This window comes from Polypterus senegalus, chromosome 10, assembly GCF_016835505.1.
Source record: "Polypterus senegalus isolate Bchr_013 chromosome 10, ASM1683550v1, whole genome shotgun sequence".
Lineage (NCBI taxonomy): Eukaryota > Metazoa > Chordata > Cladistia > Polypteriformes > Polypteridae > Polypterus > Polypterus senegalus.
The window spans coordinates 176,022,320-176,046,649 of NC_053163.1; the positions used below are offsets into that span (position 1 = coordinate 176,022,320).

The window sequence follows — 24,330 nt, forward strand, 5'->3', positions numbered from 1 at the left end:
CTTATACTAAAGAGATCTGTAACAGGCTCCATAAATGAACCACAAATAGATGGTAAGAGATTTGTGAAATGCCAGTGGGTTCCTGATTTTTTAAAAGGACCCTCACTGCATCCAGTGACACCAAATCAGTTCAGGTTTTCTTGATCTGTTGTATTCTGCTACATAGAATACTCAAAATTAAAGACTTCTTCTTTAAAAACCCTTTCAAAGCCTAAAGAGCCAATCTTGTATGCAAAGACCCTTTCCCAGAATGAGATGGTTCCTCCTCCGGCAATTCCTTTATGAGGAGCCACACAGCCCAGTAAGGACTCATTATGGACCTGTTATTTTTAAGAGTGTAGCCGCTCTTCTCTAGCATTCGTCATTGTGTTCTACACAGTAGCTCAAGGATAACCGGCCTAGACTTGTACAGAGACAAGTGGTCTTCAAGTTGACATCTGGGAGCCACGCTGGTTGCAGGTTTTCATCCCACCCTACTCCTACCTTTAATTATGATTTAAGTTGTTGTTTCACGGTTTCTCTGTTTTGTTGTCAATCCAGAGTGGTTTTCTAAATCATTATTGGATTAACATTACGTTAACATATGGGGGACAGTAGCTGAAGTGGGCCGGTTCAGTACTATTGTGGGGTACAAAATCTGTACATTTTGGTTTAATTTTCCATTATATTTTGTTCGAGACAAGACAACAGATGAACTGCATTTAGAAGAAATCAAAGCAGGTTTTCTTCCTTTACGCCTTAACTTTCAAAACAGCTGTTCCAACATAGAAAGGAAGACACGCTGGTGGCTCAATTACTTTATAACCTGAGAAAGGAAGATTGAGCCATGCATCATATTGACAGCCAGCCAATCAGGTGCATGGAACATTCATGTGTTGTGAAACCACAGCATGAAACTTTATAATAAATATGCCTCATTTGAAAGCAACGAAGACGACGAGAAACAGCGATGACGGAAGAGTGACGTCAGAGAAGACAACAAAGATACGCATGAGCAGTTTTCATCCGATTGTCAGTTAACAACATTTTCATGAACGTCGATTGCTAGATCACAAGCCGCCTCTGACATTCATCCTTGTCATCTCTACTTTTTTTTCCCGTAAGCTTTTTTCTAAAGACTATACATATTAAGACTTTCCTATTAGTACTTATTTTCTATTATTCTTTGTTCCAGTGGTATTATTATTATTATTTTAATAAATACCATGCTGCTTTTAGCCTTCTATGCTTTGTCTTAATGTCTATAGAGTGATTGAAGTAATAAGTTAGATTTCTTTGAGCACTGCTGCAGCTGGAGGTTTGCCATACGCTCTGTGCTGCGAGGTTTATTAAGGCTGAGGGTGAGAGCTCCACTCAATAGTAGGGAACAGGACATAAAGAAGGTGTTCTTGGCTGATAATTGGCCTATAGTCAAGGATGATGAGCCTCTGTATGTTTAAATGTATTCTTGTAGACCAAAAGTAATATTTAGGTCTGAGATATCATTAAAACATCATACGTTGTTCGTGTCAATAATAAGTAAGTCTCTTGAAGTGCTGAGTGACAGGCTGTATTATTCCTAAAGCACTTGTGTGGTTTAAAGTGCTAAAGGTTAATACGCGTGTGTCATTCATGGGTCACTGCTGTGGTTATGGTCAGTGCGTCTGCGTATAGCTATGTATGTGTGTGTTCATCTTAAAGTGCAACAGTAGACCGACCCGATAACAAACTTGACGAGTACACTTACCCTAGAGGGAAAACGGGTAAAGGGTAAGTAGAGGGACATACTACAATAATACAGGTACGCAGTAACGACGGGTCTACTGTGACTTCCACATCATTCTTGGTACTTCTAACAGGTCCCCAGTTCTGTTTTGCTCCGCTCAATGAGATGGGCTGACTAGATGCTCTCTCTAACAAGGGACTGTAGGCCGGAAGTGCACCGTACAATAATCCTCACTAAACTTCATCTTATGGGGTTACAGTAAGTCAGCCACATTTCTCCTTTGCGTTTTCCCATCTTCTCCCCCTGTCGTGTTAGTTCAATTAAGCCCTTGTCACATTAGACGCCTTTTCCAGCAATTTTCACTCGCAGACGTCATTTACGTAGACCAAGTGAGGCAGGTTTGATTTGGTCTTTAGTTGTGGGGGTGGCTCTGTGTGCTTGAGAATTGACACCCAATGAGTGCTGCCCCCCTAGAAGTACATTGCATAGAATGCACCAACGAGGAATGAACAACGAGGGGTGTTTTGGATCGAACAAAAAGAATTGCGGCACGTCTGTCTGAGATCTTTTGTTTTATATACCATGACAGAAGGGGGGTGGGTAGAAAAAAAGGTGCAGAGACTGCAGCTGAACTCGCCATACCCATTATCTTTTCATATAGAACTGGCTCTGTCAAGCAGGCACACTATTGGCCATCACCGAAAGCGTCGAGCAGGACTGCCATGGAAGGTCGACATGCAGTTGGTACATTAGACACGGCCAGCAATTTCAATCGTGTAAAGTGGCAACATCCGGTGACAATCAGCAACTGCTGTCGGCACGTTGGACGTACCCAATGATAAGATGTTGTTAATAACGACATTGGCTTTAGTGGCAAGCAGGCTAGATGTCAACACAACTTTGTTCAGCATGGAGCTTAATCTCCAGAGATGGACCTGGTGCGATGCAAGGAATGGCACTGTGAAGAGGTTGTACCACCTACAGTGCCACCTCAAAGCACAACAGTGACAGAATAATGACATCAACAACACAAATCAATCACGACACACATAATAAGTTTACTTATATTAACTTCCTTAACATTATGTTTACCCTCTGAAAAACAAACCAAAAACATTTATTATTTTTCCACAACAAAAAATGTTACCGAAACACATAAATACCAAAATGTCAATGCAGATGCAGTATTTAACTTACTTCAAGCCTCCACAGCTGCACTGATTCAGATTTAGTACATTGCTTCATGTGACATGTTTTGCGACAGTCATCCACTCACAGTCCGACGTCACAATTGGGACAGCAGAAGTGGGTTTATTTGCATACTTTTCTTTTAATAAATTTTATGTTGCTTGCGCATAAGATGGTAGAATGTCAGTGCCCGATCTGCGCGATCAACAGCTGTAAACTACGACAAGAACTCACCGCTATGTTTTAGTTTGATTCTCATTGCTAGAAGGAAAGTTAGTTTTGTTGATGAGTAGCGAAGAGGAAACAACCTCTATGGCATTGACATCTGGCGAGAGACCAAAGCGAATGTGAAAAACAAAATACGCCGTGGACAATGTTTTGCATATTATCGCTGAATCGGACTCTGACTTTTCAGACTCAGATTTTGATGCAAGTGTACTGGAGATGGAGATCGAAAAACAAAAGTGAGGAACCTACTCCAGCTGAACAGTCCCCAGCTGATCATGGTGCTGAACACATTCGTGTAGCTGATGGGCCAATGGTAATGTTTGCCTGGGAGCACTGCCACGTACGATGACAAGAGGTACAAACCAGACTGTGTTGCACTGCAACTGCCACCGATGCCCATCTGCTACACGAAAGCAGCCAGCCCGCCGCATATTCCTGCACAGCCGCTGCTGCCAGAGACGCCAAACAGGCACCAACAACACACAGCAATAGGCATTTTATGTTGATTTATGTGAGAAACCATTGCTATGTGTGCCCTTCAGAAAACGTAGTTTTTTGGAAAAAATATTCGGCCATCAAAGAGTTAAAGACGCTTATCATGCCTTCTCCAGTGGCCCTCCTTAGGTAATTCTGACCATTCTAGGATTCAACTTATTTTTGCTTACAAACAAAAGCTGAAAACTGTAAAGTCGGTTAAAAGAAAAGTTAGAAAGTGGACCAGCAAGGCAACAGAGGAGCTTCAGGACTGCTTTGCCTGTACAGACTGGAGTGCCATCAAAACTTCCACCTCCAGCATACATGAATACACGGATGCTGTCGCTTCATAGATTTGTTTTTGTGAAGATGTTTGCATTCCAACAAAAACAACTGTGAAGTTTAGCGATGATAAGCTTTGGTTTTCCCCAACACTCAGACGACTGCACCAAGACAAAGAACATGCTTTCAGACCTGGTAGTCATGGAGAGTACAGGAAAGCCGAGTATATCTTGGAGAAACGGATCAAAGCTGCCAAAAGAAAGTTCTCAGATAAGCTGTGGGAACAAAGCATCTATAAATAACAGCACATCATTCTGGAGAGGCCTTCAACAGGTCACGGACTACAAGAAACAAACATCAAACTGTTCTGCTAATCCCAGTCCGGCTAATCAGTCAAATCAGTGTTACGGTTACTTTGAAAGACAATGAGACATACATCTACCTGATGGTCTCACTGTGACTACTCTGCAGTCAACTTCTTCTCGGCTTCCCTCCTCCTGCCATCACTGCAGAAGACGTCTTGCAGCTTATTCAAAAAAACAGAATATTAAAAAAGCTGCAGGTCCGGATCTTACTTTGCCTTCCACACTCAGGTACTGTTCACACCATTCGTCTACAGCAGGGGTGTCGAGCTCCAGGCCGGGAGGGCCGCAGTGGCTGCAGGTTTTCATTCTGAGCCTTTTCCTAATCATCGCCCAGTTTTCGCTGCTAATTAACTATCCTTTTCCCTTCATTTTAATAACTCTATTTTTAAGAATTCAGTCCTCTGAATTGATTCGTTTCTTTATGAAATGGCAGCCAAACAAAAATGAGATGTGAAACGAGCCAACAGATGAGCAGCTAAACTGGGATTTCAAAGTCCAACCAATATGTGGAATTGCTCCCTGGACACTTTTTACTATTTTTTTACTACTTGACAATGCTAACATTACTCAAAGTTATTGTCTGCTTTTTTATTTTTATTTTCATTTTTATTAATATTTAATTAATTTTTTATTTTTTTTTGTATCAGTATACTGCTGTTGGGTTATGTGAATTTCCCCTTGGGATTAATAATCTATCTATCTATTAATGAGAATCTGATTCTTGCTTTTAATTAATTAAGCCCGTTATTTAATTTTGAGGTCTGTTGCTGCTCTCATTCTGTCACAGCAGACATCTCCAAAACTGTTGATTTTCTGTTCGTCAAAATGTTTTGGTGACCTGAGAGATCAACCTTACTGAGACCTTCACCTTTCTTTATTTTCATATATTGTGTGACGGGCACAGGTGAGCTGGTCGTGTGGCAGCTTGTTTTGTGTCTCATTATTGTTTGGCTGCTAATTAAAAAAGAGACAACTAAGGGGCCTGAATCAAGTTAATTAAAACTAAAGCAAAAGAAGTTAATTAGCAACAAAAACTGGTCACTAATGAAGAAGAGGGTTAGAATGAAAACCTGTAGCCACTGCGGCCCTCCAGGCCTGGACACCTGTGGTCTACAGCATTTGCAGATATTTTCAACTACTCTCTCGATCTGTGCCCTGTTCCTGCCTGCTTCAAGACCTCCACCATTACTGAAGTAGGAAAAAAAAAATCAAAGATCACAGGCCTGGGTGACTACAGACCAGTAGTTTTAACCTCTGTGGTAATTGAACGCCTTATTCTGAATGATACAAGAGACTTCCTGGACCCATTTCAGTTTGCATCCAAAGCCCACCGGTCTGTGAAGGATTCCTTTTCTCTGACTGTAAGGTCCTACAAGAGATAGCATACATATCAGAAATGATCAATGGGACGCCTCTGCCCTCCGTTAAAGACATTACTATAAAGTACTAGGGGATTTCACCCCTTGCTCACTTTGGTTGCCAACCCCCCGGTTTGCGCTGCACGCCAGCCACTTCGTGTCTCTGCCACTCGCGTTGTGAAGATGGGGGCTGAACGCAACCCAAGGAGACACAGTTGCTCCTCTGAAACCCGCTCTTAAATGGTGATACAATGGGAAACAAACAGAGTTTTTTTACCTCCTCTTTGCTCGATCAGCTTGCTGCATCTGCATCTGGCGCGGTACTTCCAATATTTAAAAGCCTGTACAGCAGCTGTCCTACTCTTTGTCTTTTATTTCCGGCCCCAGGCGTGGTTAAATCTCTTGGCACAAAGTCTCGTCTCGTGGGATTCAAGTTCTTGATATTTTTTAGATTATAATTTAAAAATGGAATAAGAATCTGAAAATCGAACATTATCACATTAAAGTTTGATAAATTCTGAAAAGAATGATACCAAACATATACACTATACCGGTATGTAGGTTTTAAAATAATCCCGATTAAAAACGTGACAAAAAAGGTGACATAAAATCGTTGCACTTTTAGGCTTAGGATTTTATAAATATAGAGTAGATTACATCTATAAAACCTGTAAGCATTGTGAAGGACCACTCCTGTCCCTCCCGTCCCTCTTCTGTCTGCTTAAAAGGTTCTGTGGAGTCCAAACCAGTTCTGCCAGATTCTGTAACAGATTCTAACCCTCCTGAAGTCTCTGCTGCCCACCCTAACCCTCAGATCTGCTCCTAGTAACTTGTTTATATGCAGTACATTTCTGACATTTGCTATTACTGTTGTTTTTTGAATTATTAGTTGCTATTATTTATTACTGTCTAATGAGACGTCAAGCAAACAGACACCTTTGACTGGCTAACTGAACAGATTTTTTTACACCTTACTACTTAATATCTTTTTCAAATTATTATCTATTCACTTACCTGTCAATTATTGATCTATTCATAGTATAGTTTTTTGCTTGTCTTGCACTTGTCCTCAGTTTATGTATATGTTGCACCACAGCCCTGTTATTCCATGCTGCAATACGGTGTATGGATGGTATGACAGTAAAGCCACTTGACTGGACTCTAAAAAGCAAATATTTGTATTTGGTCAGAACTGAGGGGAAGATAAATGCAGCCAGTCCTCCTGCCCCTACTGCTGAGAAGCAACTCCATAGCATGATGCTGCCATCACCACGATTCACCATAGGGTTACGGCGATTAGGCAGGTGATAAGCAGTGCCTGGTCTTCACCAGACAGAGTGCTTGGAGATCTGCCCAAAGAGTTCAGTTTTGTCTCATCAGACCAGAGAATCTTTTTCCTCAGGATTTGAGTCCCTTAATCCATCATACGCCTTATACTCGAGGGTGACTTCTTCCTAACCCCTGTAAAATGAACACCCGGCTGATTGAGTGCGGCCGAGATGGCTGTCCATTCTAAAGGTTCTCCCATCTCAGCAGTGGACTGTTTTTGGTTACCTCTCTGACCGACCCGATTAGTTGTAGTGGAGCCAAACTTCTTCCATTTCACAATTCTTGAGGTCACATACACACTATACGAGGTGAGACATAAAAATAACTGGATTGGTAAAAATATATATATATATTTATTGATGAATTAGCGCATTCTAAACATTGTCACCTTCTATATACCCCCCATCCCGATCTCCACACCCCTCCATACGTATATTCCATTGATTGAAACAGTGCTGGAAGTCATCTTGCTTGAGGCTCTTCAACAGGCTTGCCGTTTCTGTCTTCACTTCATCCTTTGAAGAAAAATGTGTTCCCTTCAGGTCACTTTTGATTTTCGGGAACAAGTAAAAATCACACAGAGCTAAATCGGGCGAATAGGGAGGATGATCGCGGACAGGAATATTTTTTGTCAGTCAAAAACTGCTATACGGAGAAAGAATTGTGCGCAGGAGCGTTGTCTCGCTGTTCACTTTTTTTACTCAACATTGTCAACTCGTGTAGCGATTGTTGTGCAGATACTGACTGGGCTATTCACAGGATATACTGAGCCAGTCAGCGGTTTGAGAGGGGTATGGAGGAGATGTAGTTCTATGATTCACGTCTGGCCGACCTCCAGACGGTATTCCAGGAAAGCCCCAAGCTCAGTCTGGCTATTTTTGTGTCTCACATATATATATATATATATATATATATATAAATATATATTTATGAGGTATGTGTGTCTGCATATATATACATTCTTCATATTCTTCATAGTTTTGCAGTCATCGTTGACTTCTACTATTTCTGGATTTCTTTTTGCTCTCCCACCTGTTCAAAGTACTCTCTGGCTGCCTATGATGTTAGAAAGAATGTGGACACTCCATCTGTTGACGAGACCCACTGCATTAAATATTTTCTAGGACAAAGCATCAAAGTAATAATGAACAACTTACAGTAAGCATATTTATGTTTAGTAACATGCCCAGTATGTATCTTAAAGAAAGGGTGAGAAGCTCAGTCATCCGGGATGGGCTCAGAGTAGAGCCGCTGCTCCTCCACATCGAGAGGAGTCAGATGAGGTGGTTCAAGCATCTGATCAGTATGCCTCCTGGACGCCTCCCTGGTGAGGTGTTCCGGGCACGTCCAGCCGGGAGGAGGCCCCGGGGAAGACCCAGGACACGCTGGAGGGACTATGTCTCCTGGCTGGCCTGGGAACACCTCAGGATTTCGCCGGATGAGCTAGAAGAAGTGGCTGGGGAGAGGGAAGTCTGGGCATCTCTGCTCAAGCTGCTGCCCCAGCGACCCAACCACGGATAAGCAGAAGAGGATGGATGGATGGATGAACATGCCCAGTAGGGACAGGCCTGTTTATTTTCTTCAGGGGTTTTTTATTTTTCTTTTCTCCCTGGCCATCTGACCATAGCATCACAACTATCATTCTAACCACTAACATTCAAAATTATTATTATTTTTTTTTGGACTCTACTTTTGAATATCTGTAGAGTTGGTCAACCCATTAGGTGACCTAGATGGCCACCTAGGGTGGTGCCATCCAAGGGGTGCGTGTCCTCAAAACCGAGCAGGACATGTCTTCCACCTTCAGTCCTTAAATGTTTTACAGTACAGATAGAGTGCTCTTCTGGCACCGAGGGGCACTCACGCTGGACACTGAGGGGGACCTCCACTCCATCACCTAGTGTAATAAGTGTATATGTTTAATATGTCACTGTGTGCACAGTTGACACAGAGCCACATTTAGCACAGGGGCTCATCATTTAGAGCTGCTAGGTATGCATTAGACGACAAGACAGGGAAAACTGCGAAATGGGCATTGTATACTATTTTTGTGTGTCAAAGTCAGCATGAAACTGTATCCTCTTTGCCTTGTTTGGAATCCCATGATTCACCTAAGTGGGGGCCTACACATGGAGAAAGACTATAAAGCCTTGGAACATTGCCCAGCACACCTTTGAAGCCGACGGACGGATGGAAGACAACGTCATCCGATCCGGAAAATCCTTCAAACGCAGCAACAAAAATAGCAGACTCTACACATCGGGCCCCCACTACCCGAATTGGGTTCCTGTCATGACTTCCTTCGTCTGTCATGGAGAGTAAGCCGTCATTAAAGAAAGTTAAGTTATCTTCTCGGATGTGATTTCTTACCACCGTATCACTAAGGGAGGGCTATCGCCATTTTATATCTATATAGTTTCAGGTTATGTAATTACAAAAGGACTCATTCCAACGACACCCCCTGCTGGATACACCTAGGGCTCCAGGTAGGCTTTAACTGTCACTGTATATCTGTATTGTGTTTATGCATATTTATGTATTCTTAAGTAGCGATTCTACTTTTGGAAGACAGGTGAGAGAATAATTTAAAAATATTTGCTCTCTTTTGCTTTTTCCTCTGTATTTGCATGTCTGAACGTCTCTTCGGACGACTCCTGTTCCAGTACGTTTTCGTAAGGCCCACTTCTCCCAGCCTGTCGTTATCTTTGCGGCGTCTTTCTCAGCTGTCTGCTTTTATACTTGTGGTCTTTGGAGGCGAGTCTCTCCGCGTGCCTTCTACGCCTTCACTGCTCCCCCTCGTGTGTCTCACATTTGCACTTCCTCTCTTAATCGCATCAGAGGCCAGATCGACCAATCAGATTGCAGGACACACATACAGACTGTAGTGTTTTATTATATAGTAGGTTATTATTTATGATATTTCATTTATTTATTCATTCATTCATATATTTAAAACTTATTTTTCTTTTTACTTAAAACTTTTTTTCTTTACCATCTTGTAGCGCACTCTGATTTTGTATTAAAAATGCATTATAAAAATATAAAAACTGTTGTTGTCTTGTGAAATAAATTGCTTCCCTTATGTTTGGCGGTGCAGTGCCCACCCCAGGCCTCCTTTTTTTGCTGCAGTCCTCTTTTCACACATCACACAGGAAGTCAGAGTCACCCTCCTGATTTAGGGGGAGGCTCACCTTACAAAACCTACAGATTTCTGTGAATTCAACAGTCAAATAAACTGTTTAGTCAAGTCAGCCACTTGTGTCTCACACACGTGACAACCGATGAAAGGGGCTCTTTGTTCAACTGAAAACAAGAGACTGCCATCTGAAGCCCGTGGCTTAGTGTACATTAACTGGGCCACGTGTCCTAACAAGAGCTCAAGTCTTAAGTCATTTTGTAACCGAAATGGAATTCTGTCAAGAACAAGGAAGCTTAAAATAAATTCTTCATTTGGTGTTCACGCCTGAGGGAGCTCACATGGGTTTCAATTTAATGTAATCCTGTAGCTGCATCCACGATACCCTGTATTTGGGATAAAGGATGGCCTGATGGGAAATGCAGTGGGCATTTTAAAGCATTGGTGGTGCAGGGTCCTCCCTGCATGGAGTTTGCATACTCTAGTGCTCTGATTGCCATCCATAGTCCAAAGAACATCAGAACAATCCAGACGAGAACAGACCATTCAGCCCAACAAAGCTGGCCAGTCCTACGCACTTAATTTTTTCAAAAACAACTTCAAGTCGAGTCCTAGAGTCTACCACACTGTGTAGAGAAACATCCTGATATTTGTTTCCAACTATGTCCCCGTGTTCTTGATGAACATCAAAACTGTAACGATGGGCTGCATGTTGCTTGTCCAAGAGACAACTTCACTGTTGTCTGCTTATGTGATAACACTACAGGTAAGAATAAACTCAAAACTTGACTAGTGCCGCCATCTTGGCTTAAATTTCAGACAAACCCTTTTCAGAGAGTTCCCCGAAGACAATGAAATTAGGTCAATCACCAACCTGAACTCTGGCTCATTGTGAGTATGTCAAGAGTTCAGGTTGGATAACAAGGCCGGAGTAAGACCCCCACAAGCCCCTGGGCAACTTGATAAATATAGCTCCTGAAAAAAGAGTTGCTCTTACTTTTAACAGTTCATTTCAACTTGCAGACAGACTGGCGGTATTATTGGCCAAAAGGCTCAGCACAATTCGTGTCTAAGCAGTAAGGTTTGGAAAAATATCACTCATGAATGAAAAAAGTTAAAATTCTCTTATTTTTATCCACAAAACGCTTCAAAAATAATTTTCAGAGTGTTCTTCTGTGACGGCATCAGACACAGCAGTTGAAATTCATGAGACGATAACAAAAATAAACAAGCAGTACACCGATAATAATTTCTAAGAAGATAACTAATTTACAATTATAGGTTCGTTTTGTTATCAGTCCGAATGCGTTCTTGCTCTGCGCAGAAAACCTCCCCACCTATCACTTGGACACTACACTGGCTCTGGTTTTCGCAGTGTAATTATATTAAACTATTAGAACACGGCTTATCACTGTGTCTATACTATATTGTATAGTTGATGTTTATAATTATATATGAAAAATTACTGCTGTTTCTCTATATATGAATTCTATCTATGCAAAATTGATCTTAATTGTTCTCTATACGTCATTTTAATTTTCTATTTAAACAGGTTAACATATTCAGATATGTTAGAGGGCGGCAAATTGAAGCACCGCCAGGCCCGAGCGGCACAAACTCGAGCTACACCACTGGCAGTGAGGGTTGCTGATTATTGGCGGTATGGCTTGGTGCCCCTTTGTGATTTTGTTGCACAGACAATAGATTGCCAAATTTCCCTCTGGTGACAAATAAAGGTCTATCTATCAATGTAGAGTATCTATCATATAGTGCGTCTTTCTTATCTAATATCTATTGAACTATCAATCATATAGTGCCTTTCTTACCCATCTATCTATCTATCATATAGTTTGCCTTTCTTATCTATCTGTCTATCAGATTGTTTCATCAAATTTGGGTGATATGAGGTGGTGATTTGAGCAAATGCAAGGTTTTCCAGTTACAATTAAAGGTGAGACAAGGGCTCCAGAGCACATACCCAGAAGGCCCTGATAGCAGAAATGCCTCGGTGGATGTTGACACATCATCATCTGTTACCATCAACACAGGAAGCTCCACAGGGCCTTGTGCCGAGTCCTCTGCTGTGCTCCCTTAATACATATCCCCGTTGGGAGTAGCTCTTTTGGAGCACTTTTAGCCACAGGCTCATTCCACCATGGTGTGCTAAGAAGCACCTCTGGGGGTCTGTTTTGTTCACTGCTATCAGGCAGTTCAATGCTCTTAAATTCACATACAGCTACTTATTTACATCTCGACTGATAGAATGATTGTCTGAATTATTTGTACGGTGAGCCTGTATCCTTTTTTATGTTTATGCTGCTATATGTATCTGAATTTCTCTTTGGGATTACTAAAGTTTATCTAGTCTGACTGCACGGCTGCGCAAGTCAAGTTTGTGGATGAGGTGGCTCTGGTAGGCTTGAACAGAAATGTGCAGGCTCACCTGGATGAAGAGGAAAGTCTGTCACCCTAACCTGGACCACAAGCAAATAAGAGTTCCATTGCATTTACTTTGTAATACAAATAACAGTATTGTTACAATAAATCTGAAGTGAATGGATCCTACCGTATTGTATTTGTAATGAAAGATACACTTTTCATCCAAAAAAAACCAAAACACCCAGATAATGAAAAATGCAGAGTGTGAGACAGAGAAGAATAAAGCGCCAGTGATCACATTTTTAGTCGTTTGTGCTGAGGATATGGTAATAAAAAGAACTGAAAATGTTTTTGAGTGAAAATTCACTGACAGACACTCACTTATTCCATTCAATCCATAAAAATGGGTCTTGTCACTCGATTGCACGCTCTGTATTGACGGCTCAATCCTCTCGCTCACCAAAGCACACGTGTGAGTTGTCAAATCAAATCGGCAGCAAGTGTGGTCTTTGCAAAATAACAAAATAGGCAAACATTCAGTGAAATGATACATGATATATTAATATGTCTAGCTGTCAACAGAACAGACACAGAAATTCACATCTGGGCGTCGTCATTCCACGTTAATAGGGAGGACATCCGGAGGTGAATCCACACTCCTGGTACTAAAGGGGGCCGCAGCAGGAGACGACGAGTGGAAATGTTAAGTGTGCAGACAGGGTCCTTTCAAAATGGCTGAATATGACAACTATGATTTGCTTTTTGCTTTTCTCCTTAAATACGACCTGGAGATGCAATGTGTGTGCAACCTCAAGATGTGGATAAACACGCAGCAACACTTGTGGCTTGAAAAACAGAAGTGTTTGGGAAGTTTAAAGGCTTTTCTTCACAATAACATCCATTATAAAATGCATCAAGAGGCTAGTTTTGGTTTTTTCAATTGTTTAAGTAGTGATGGGCGATTCACAAACTTCTTAACGAATGACTCCTTTAAGTGAATCACATGAATCGATTCATGAGAGAATGCTAAAATACGTGTGTGTTCCGTCTGATAAATAAATAAATACCGTGATTATGAAGACATAACTTTGACTTGAATAATGCTAAACTTATCCTGTCATCACACTCTGTACGTTTTGAAACTGCAATGGAATTAAATGCGCAGATGTGAAATGCACTTTAAAATACAGTAGACTCATCATCAATAGACAGATGTTAAAAACCACCAACTCTTACCTGTGCCAGAGAGATTTTCTTGGGCGACTCTGCTTCTGGCTGTGCCTCCTCACTTGGACTCAGACTGCAAAGTACAAACGTCTCATTTAGTTGAGCTAAAGTAGAACTCCCCTCCTCTAGAACAACAACAACAACATTTATTTCTATAGCACATTTTCATACAAACAGTAGCTCAAAGTGCGTTACATAATAAAGAATAGAAAAATAAAAGACACAATAAGAAAACAAAATAAATCAACATTAATTAACATCGAATAAGAGTAAGGTTCAATGGCCAGGGGGGACAGAAAAAACAAAAAAACTCCAGACGGCTGGAGAAAAATAAAATCTGTAGGGATTCCAGACCATGAGACCGCCCAGTCCCCTCTAGAGACCACTGGCAAGGAGTCACTTCTTCACAGCAGCCACGCTACACTCACGAGACAGAGGGGAAGACATTTTAATTCCCATATTAATCAGATTACTAGGACTGCATTTTTCCCACTTAAGAAACAGAGCAAAACTTAGACACCTTATAACTTTGCAAGATGCTGAGAAATGAGTTCACGTTTTTATTTTCAGTTGGCTAGTGTGGCACATGGCTGGCTGTTCAACCCGGCCAGTACCCCCAGGCCGCCAGATAAATCCTTCCTTGCAGCATAGAGGTGCCCCGAATGCCAGCAGAGAATTATGGACAATGGACTTTTAATGCACAGCCCTGCTGGATACCATGGAGGCCGACAGGAGTCGCTGCAGGGAGGCCCAGAGACTATTACGCCCAGGAAGTACATCATAGTCATGTGGACAATGGGAACGATGTGCTGCCTGGGTGAAGAAAAGAAGGATTTTTATCTGACCCGGAAGTGTTCCAGGTCACATGGACAGAGAGGGTGAAACGTTTCTGGGTCAAGGACTATAAAGGACTGTGGGAGATCCCAGACGGACGAGCCGAGTTGGGAGGCAGGGTGGCTAAGCGTCTGGGAGAGGAGGATTGGTTTATTTGAAAATTGTATTGTTTATTGAGAATTGTGGAGGGGAGCGTGCTTTGTGCACTTTATTGTTATAATAAATCCTATTATTGGACTTTTATCTGGTGTCTGACGTGTGGTCTGAGGGTACAAGGGTGCGAGAAAACCCTAAACTGTCACACTAGATTACTGCAACGCACTCCTCTCAGGACTACCCAAGAAAGACATCAATCGATCGGAGCAAGTGCAGAATGCAAACTTAATTAGGAAAAGAAAATCCGAGCACATCACCCCAGTTTTGATGTCACTACACTGGTTAGCCGTGTCATTTAGAATTGACTTTAAAATCCTGCTTATGGTTTACAAAGCCTTAAATCCTATATTTCAGAATGCCACTCACCTTACACTCCAAATCGTAACCTTAGATCTTCAAATGAGTGTCTGCTTAGAATTCCAAGACCTAAACTTAAAAGAAGTGGTGAGGCGGGCAGGGCAGCCTTCTGCTGTTAGGCACCTAAAATCTGGAATAGCCTGCCAATAGGAATTCACCAGGCTGATACGGTGGAGTACTTAACAAAACTGCCAAAAACGCATTACTTTCACATGGCTCTCTCTCATAGCTTCTTCATATTAGTTTAACCCTGATATTCTGTATATGCATTTAATTATCATCGTTTTCATGGCTTCACAATCCATACTAACCCCTAAATATATCTTTTATTATTGCCCTGATGTTAAACAGTAAGGGGCATTCAATTTTCGAAACCCTACTATCCCATTCTAATTCCCAAATTAACTTTGCATGTATCACCCTGATTAATATATATTTTTATGTAGACTATTGTTAGACCTAATCTTTGAGTAAATTTATTATGGGTCATAGAAAAGTCGGTTTAATGAAAATAATTATTGTATAGGGATGATTGAATTTTTAGAATTATAGAAATATTAGGGAATCTAAATGTGTCTTATAATTGTAAAAGATTAAAATTAATACTCACATGTATGTGCACCCGTGCAATCCTCCAATAACCCTAACCTAACCCCTACTTTCTTCTGGTTTTCTGTGGTGCCAATCCGCGCCACCATCACCAGATCAGGGCACCGTGCGCTCTCTAGATTGACGAGGTCCACATGACCAGCATCGTCTAATTCTTCCACGTGAAACCTGAAAACCACGAGGACTGATTGAGATCATTTATGTTAGGTAGAATACCCAGTGGGGGCCGAGTGGTCTCGTGGCCTCTGAAACCCCTGCAGATTTTTTTTTTTTTTTCCCCAGCCGTCTGGAGTTTTTTTTTTTTTTTTTGTGTCTTTCCTGGCCATCGGACTTTATTCGTTGTTAATTAGCATTGCCTAATTTTTTCTTTTTTCATCTTGCACGTTGAGCTACATCATTTGTATGAAAACATGCTCTAGAACTAAATGTTGTTGTTATATGACAAAACAGACAGACACACAGACAAGAAAGGCACTATATGACAGACAGACAAGACAGACATGAAGGGCAGTATAAGATAGATAGATGAAAGGCACTACATATCCTGCATGGAGATCGGTGTATGCGAGTAGATGTTCATCAGGGACTCCACTTTTCTTCAGTCCAACAAAACCCCGTTAACCCTAACCTGGGCCGGCATTGGCGTATGCCAGTCTAAACTGCGGGGCACAAGTCTGTTGGGATAGATGATGGCTTCTTGAGGACCTTAATAAAGAAACTGCAGTTTTAAAAAAATGGATGAACAATATCCCAACAGTGACAACTTTAACATCCGATACTTCGAACTCCTATACTTCATTCTACCTTTGCGTTATGAGAAGTCAGTGTGGACGAGTGCCATCATTTTCTCTATTATATAGACGGGTATTCTGAAGCTGCTATTGTAGGGTCACTCGGACCTGGACCAGTTTTCATTTGGGAAACTTTGCATTCACCCATCCAATTTTTTTTTTAACCACACAAAATCCTGGCTCTGCAGCCTGTGCCTGCTGCACAAGGTGCAATTTTTTTTTTTTTAAACTTAACATCTAATTTTTAACCCGCTAAATTCAAAAAGATAATGCGCTGGAGCTTGACCTAGCAGCATTTCACCACACCAACCCCTTCTAGGATGTTTGCACAATAAGCATGAAATTTCTGATTAATGATGGAAATTAGTAGAATCATCTTTACACACACACACACTTTATACATCATTTACTAACATTTCAAATTTTTGGAAGATACTTTTTGTGTTTTGTATTTTGTAGTAATTTAGACCGCTCTTTAGTGATCTGTTTTCACTTTGACATTAAAAAGTCATTTGTCACAAAAGCCAAATTAAAACACTATGGATTCAATGTTGTATAACAAGAAAATGCGAGCACTTCCAATATTGTTTTCAATAAAAACACAAACGTATACATGCACATATCGTGTGTAACATACAAATGTGCACAAAGAGCATATGCGGTATTTTACTCCACATTAATGCCATTCATTCCTAATTAGTTTGAGCCTCACTTAACAAGAGGGGCTTTTTTATTCCCTTCTTTCTTTCTTGTACATTCCTATCTTAATGCTCAGTCTTTGGTAATCTCCTGACAATCAGCCTCAGTGGATATTTCTCCTGAAGCCCGACTTCTCAAACACATTCACCCAATTAAGGCCATAAGGGACTCTTTTTCCCAAGCAGCACAAGGATTGCTCTGCAGTATTAATACCATCTGGCACACTACATCACAGGCTGGCTAATTTGGTTACAAACAGCAGACCACCTTTATTTACCAACACAAATCTTGTACATACAAAAAAAAAAAAAATAATAAAATAAATAATAATCTCCACTTCGTGCAAGACCAGGAGTGACATTAAACAGCATCACACTCAAGAACTTCATGAAACCACTTGTAATATTTGGGATCCTCCAGGTCATTTATTTTAGGAGACCTGAAAATGTGTTTTATACTTCACACTTCTCATGTACAAGGTTAGAGAGCTATACACAACAAAATATAGTTATCATAAAACAGAGCAATAAATAAGCCATACTTTACACACACACATTATATATATATATATATATATATATATATATATATATATATATATATATATATATATATATATATATATATATATATATATATATATATATATATATATATGTGTATGTGTACAGTGGTGTGAAAACTATTTGCCCCTTCCTGATTTCTTATTCTTTTGCATGTTTGTCACACAAAATGTTTCTGATCATCAAACACATTTAACCATTAGTCAAATATAACACAAGTAAACACAAAATGCAGTTTTTAAATGATGGTTTTATTATTTAGGGAGAAAAAAATCCAAACCTACATGGCCCTGTGTGAAAAAGTAATTGCCCCTTGTTAAAAATAACCTAACTGTGGTGTATCACACCTGAGTTCAATTTCCGTAGCCACCCCAGGCCTGATTACTGCCACACCTGTTTCAATCAAGAAATCACTTAAATAGGAGCTGCCTGACACAGAGAAGTAGACCAAAAGCACCTCAAAAGCTAGACATCATGCCAAGATCCAAAGAAATTCAGGAACAAATGAGAACAGAAGTAATTGAGATCTATCAGTCTGGTAAAGGTTATAAAGCCATTTCTAAAGCTTTGGGACTCCAGCGAACCACAGTGAGAGCCATTATCCACAAATGGCAAAAACATGGAACAGTGGTGAACCTTCCCAGGAGTGGCGGCCGACCAAAATTACCCCAAGAGCACAGAGGCGACTCATCCGAGAGGTCACAAAGACCCCAGGACAACGTCTAAAGAACTGCAGGCCTCACTTGCCTCAATTAAGGTCAGTGTTCACGACTCCACCATAAGAAAGAGACTGGGCAAAACGGCCTGCATGGCAGATTTCCAAGACGCAAACCACTGTTAAGCAAAAGAACATTAGGGCTCGTCTCAATTTTGCTAAGAAACATCTCAATGATTGCCAAGACTTTTGGGAAAATACCTTGTGGACTGATGAGACAAAAGTTGAACTTTTGGAAGGCAAATGTCCCGTTACATCTGGCATAAAAGGAACACAGCATTTCAGAAAAAGAACATCATACCAACAGTAAAATATGGTGGTGGTAGTGTGATGGTCTGGGGTTGTTTTGCTGCTTCAGGACCTGGAAGGCTTGCTGTGATAGATGGAACCATGAATTCTACTGTCTACCAAAAATCCTGAAGGAGAATGTCCGCCATCTGTTCGTCAACTCAAGCTGAAGCGATCTTGGGTGCTGCAACAGGACAATGACCCAAAACACACCAGCAAATCCACCTCTGAATGGCTGAAGAAAAACAAAATGAAGACTTTGGAGTGGCCTAGTCAAAGTCCTGACCTGAATCCAATTGAGATGCTATGGCATGATCTTAAAAAGGCGGTTCATGCTAGAAAACCCTCAAATAAAGCTGAATTACAACAATTCTGCAAAGATGAGTGGGCCAAAATTCCTCCAGAGCCTGTAAAGACTCATTGCAAGTTATCGCAAGCGCTTGATTGCAGTTATTGCTGCTAAGGGTGGCCCAACCAGTTATTAGGTTCAGGGGCAATTACTTTTTCACACAGGGCCATGTAGGTTTGGATTTTTTTCTCCCTAAATAATAAAACCATCATTTAAAAACTGCATTTTGTGTTTACTTGTGTTATATTTGACTAATGGTTAAATGTGTTTGATGATCAGAAACATTTTGTGTGACAAACATGCAAAAGAATAAGAAATCAGGAAGGGGGCAAATAGTTTTTCACACCACTGTATATGTATGTGTATATATATATATCTATATATATATATATATATATATATATATATATCTATATATCTATACATATACACACACACACACACATATACATATATATGTGTGTGTGTGTGTATATATGTATAGATATATATATATATATATATATATATATATATATATATATATATATATATATATATATATATATATATATATATATATATATATATATATATATATATATATATATATATATATATATATATATGCTGGAACTCGTGTCTCTGCCCGTCTGCGTCAACTTCCACAATAGACAGATAGACAGACAGATAGGGGAGGCTTTAGATAAAAAAAAAATGAACTTTATTTGTCCCCAGGGTAAATTTTGCTTTTTACAGAAGTTCTTTAAATACATACATAAAGACACACCAGAATGAGTATAAAGCAAGAAAATGAAAAAGAAAGCAAGCCTCTGACTTGGCAGTCCCAGTCCCAGAGGGGCCTTATGCAGACGTATTGCTGCTGGTATAAAGGAGCCCCCCACCATAGTGTTCCCTGACACACTTCTGCTGTGCAATTCTGAAAGACCTCGGTGCCATACCTGCATACAGGCCCTTAACCTGACATTTGCTCCAGGACGATGTACAATGACCGAACATTCACTTGGACCTTCAAAAGGTCATGCGAAAAGACAGATCCACCTCAGGGATTAATAAAGTATACTAAAACAAAACAAAAAAAAAATCAAATGTTGTGACCAGCTGAGCTAAAGAGAACAGCTCTGGCTTGATACTAAGCAGGCTCAGGCTCTTCAGGCTTGCTGGCTCTCACAACACTCACCCCTCTCCTGTGCCAGGCAAGGTGCTGGTCAGACAGTCTGCTGCTGTACAAGAGCCCCCTCTTATGGACAGAAGCCCACTTTCCACTTCTTCTTTGGTTGGAAGGGTTCTTATGTAATAACAGGCTCCCCGTTCAAATCCTGCTACTGCCGTCTCATGGAGGATGAGCAGCTGAGATCGGACGTCACCCTGAGCCAACTCCTGAGCACAGACGCAAGATCCTTCCTTCCTCAGGTAGATGGTTAAGATATTTTTGATAAATACAATACAATGCAATGCAGGACACAATAAAGATTCAACAGGCTCATTTAAGAGAGTAAGAGGAGAGTAAAGGAAGACCTTAAGAGAGCGGGGCACAATCTTATAGAACGCGTGGCAGGTTGATAAAATGCCATAAGCGACAATGGAGCATAATAGGTCATCAGTGGGCACTGTTGACTGCGTATTTGATGAGATGCATATTTAGATGAATAACCTGTTTATAGAATACTCATCATATGAGGTGAGACACAAAAATAACCGGATTTGTAAAAAAGTAGATTTATTAATGAATTACAGCATTCTAAATAAACATTGTCACCTTCTATGTACTCCCCCTCCCGATCTCTACACCGCTCCATACGTATCCTCCATTGATTTACGGAAAAAGCAGTATGATCATTTCAAACAATCTGATTCACCATTTTGATGTTTTTATCCGTCCGAGACGAGCGTGGGCGACCTGGGTGTTAAACGTCTTCCACATTTTCTTGTTCTTCCTTGAAACGTTTGTGCCACCCAACAAGTTTTTATCACTGTATACGGTTTTTATCATTTCATATGTTTCTGTGGTCGTGTTGTTCAATTTCGTGAGAAATTTGTTGTTGATTCGCCGTTCAATTTTTTTTCACCTGACATTATCGCGGCAACTCATGTAGCGATTGTTGTGCAAATACTGACTGAGCTATTCACAGGATATACCGAGCCGGTCGGCGGTTTGAGAGGGTGTGGAGGAGGGGATGTACATTTATAGTTCACGTCCAGCAGACCTCCAGACGGTTTTCCAGGAAAGCCCCAAGCCCAGTCCGGTTATTTTTGTGTCTCACCTCGTATACAATACACACTCACCGGCCCCTTTATTAGGTACACCTTGCTAGTACCCAGTTGGACCCCCTTAATCTTAAGAACTGCTGTAATTCTTCATGCCATAGATTCAACAAGATGATGGAAACATTTCTTAGGGATTTTGGACCATACTGACATGTCAGCCTCACGTAGTTGCTGCACATCTGTCTAATAATAATGCAAATCTCCCATTCCACAACATCTTAAAAGTGCTCCGGTGACTGTGAAAGCATTTGAGTACGGGATTTCAAGAAACCAGTTTGAGATGATCTGAGCTTTGTGACTTGGTGTGTTATCTTGGTGGAAGTAGCCATCAGAAGAACACTGTGGTCCTAATGGGATGAACATGGTCAACAACACTACTCGGGTAGGCCGCGACAGTTAAAACGATGCTCAGTTGATACTAAGGGGCCGAAAGTGTGCCAAGAAAATATCCCCTAACCTTGCAGACTGAACTGTTGATACAAGGCGGGATGGATCCATACTTTCATGTTGTTGACGCCAAATTCTGAGCATACCATCCAGAATGTCACAGCAGAAATCGAGACTCATCAGACCAGGCAACGTATTTCGAATGTGCTATTGTCCAATTTTGGTGAGCCCGTGTGAATTATAGACTCAGTTGCCTGTTTTTGGCGGACAGGGGTGGCACCCAGGGTGGTCTCCTGCTGTTTTAGCCCACCTGCTTCAAGGTTCGAAGTGTTGCGTGCTCAGAGATGCTCGTCTGCATACCTCAGTTGTAACCAGTGTTTATTTGAATTACTATTCAGCTCAAACCAGTCTTGGCCATTCTCCTCTGACATCAACACGGCATTTTCACCCAGAGAACTTCCGCTCACTGGATATTTTCCCTTTTTTTCGGACCAATAAACCCTAAAGATGGCTGTGCATGAAAATCTCAGCATATCAGCAGTTTCTGAAATACTCACAGACACCAACAACCATGCCACGTTCAAGTGAGACAAGCGAGATTAGAGATGTAAATAATCCAAGCACAATAAATCTTTGACGTATGCCATCCACGAGACTGCACTACGTTCTAGCCACTAGAGTCGGTACATGGCTGGCTGTATGGGCTGCAGATAAAGAAATTCTTTGGCATACGAGTCCAAGTAATGCTCTGTGGGAGAACAAACAGTGCACAGCAGGGTATCGTAACAGAAACACTTTGCTTACTAGTTGTCAAAACAGCACAAGAATCTTTTGTTTAATCGTGTATTACCATCCAAAGCAGACGAAAGCTCTTGTTTTAAAAAAAAAAACCTAAGTAGATTGCTTAGCTACGGTGTCCTCCATGATATTTGGGACAAAGACACATTTTCCTTGATGTACCCCCCTGCTCTGTGGTTTAAATTACAAATCAAATAAAATGGATAAGTGACTAAAGTGCACATTGGACTTTCATTGAAGGGGATTTTCATACATTTCAGTCACACCATTTAGAAATGACACTTTTTCTACATGTGTAACCCCCAACGCGCCCGCCCCCCCACCCCTCCCATTTCAGCATCCCATAATGTTTTGGGCAAAGCAACAGCAGGTCTATTAAAGTCATTGTCAGATTTAGGATTTTGTCACATGTCCCCCGCATGCAATGAGGGGTTTCTCTGGTGATGAAGCCTCTAATGCAGCCAGCTTCAGCTTGTTTTGGGGGGGCTTGTCCCCTTATATTTTCTTTTCGGCATATGGAAGTCCTGCTCAATTGGATTTAAAATAGGTGACTGGCTTTGCCATTCAAGAATTTTCATTTTTTTATCTTTGATAAACTCCAGTGTGGCCTCAGCAGTGTGTTTGGATCATTCATTTGTGGGTGGATGAAGTGCCGCCCAGTGACTTTGGAGGCATTTGAGCAGAACTGATGTTTCTCTACACAGAATTCATTGTGCCACTGCCGTCAGCAGTTCCATCATTAAAAAGAAGTGTGCCAGGACCTCTGGCAGCCATACATGCCCAAGACATAACATCCCCAGCACCACCATGTTTAACAGATGAGGTGGCCTGCTTTGGATATCGGGCACTTCCTTTCCGTCTCCACACTTTGCTCTTGTCATCACTCTGATGAGGTTCATCTTGGTCTTGTCTGTCCACAAGACCTTCACCCAGAATGCTGTAGGCTCTTTAAAGTCCTTTTCCCCCAAACTGTAATTTGGTCATCCTGTTGTTGTGGTGTTCACCTTGCAGTGTGTCCTCTGTGTGTCCGTTTATGAAATCTCCTGACAATCCTCTCTGACACACACATCGGCCCCCTGAAGACTGTTTCTGATCTGTCAGACAGAAGTTTGGGGCCGACTCTTCTGTCATCAAAAAGGGAAAATATCCAGTGAGCGGAAGTTCTCTGGGTGAAAATGCCGTGTTGATGTCAGAGGAGAATGGCCAAGACTGGTTTGAGCTGAATAGTAATTCAAATAAACACTGGTTACAACTGAGGTATGCAGACGAGCATCTCTGAACACGCAACACTTCGAACCTTGAAGCAGGTGGGCTAAAACAGCAGAAGACCACCTTGGGTGCCACCCCTGTCCACCAAAAACAGGCAACTGAGTCTATAATTCACACATTCTTCCTTGGCCTACCAGTCCCTTTGCGATTACTGAGCCCACCAGTGTGTTTCTTCTTCATGATAATCCAGACAGTTGGCTTAGGTTATAATATTAAGGCTTTCCCCGATGTCTCCAATGCTTTTATTCCTGCTTTTCAGCCTCATAATGGCTTCTTTGACTTTCATTGGCACAGCTCCTGTTTTCATATGAAACAATGGCAGCTACAGACTCCAAAGGGTAGAAGCAAGCCGAGGTATCTTATGAAGCCATGAAACCCACCTGAGGAATCACAAACACCTATGGTGCCAATTGTCCCAAACATTATGGTGCCCTGAAATGGGGGGACCGTGTAGAAAAAACACTGAAAGGTGTGCAAATCTCTTAAAAAAAAAAAAAAAAGAGTCTGTAATGTGCACTTTAATCACGATGTCTGAATGGTCCGATTTGTAATTTAAACTGTGCAGCAGAGGGGCAA

General features: G+C 41.2%; 1 protein-coding gene across 1 annotated transcript in view; it reads right to left on the reverse strand.

Moving 5' to 3' along the window:
- Positions 1-24,330, reverse strand: part of LOC120538348 (retinoid isomerohydrolase-like) — an 80,155-nt gene that overhangs the window by 55,092 nt on the left and 733 nt on the right. Inside the window, exon 2 of the mRNA XM_039767816.1 lies at positions 13,681-13,744. The gene's annotated coding sequence lies outside the window, so the exon portion shown is untranslated. The remainder of the gene's footprint in view (positions 1-13,680; positions 13,745-24,330) is intronic.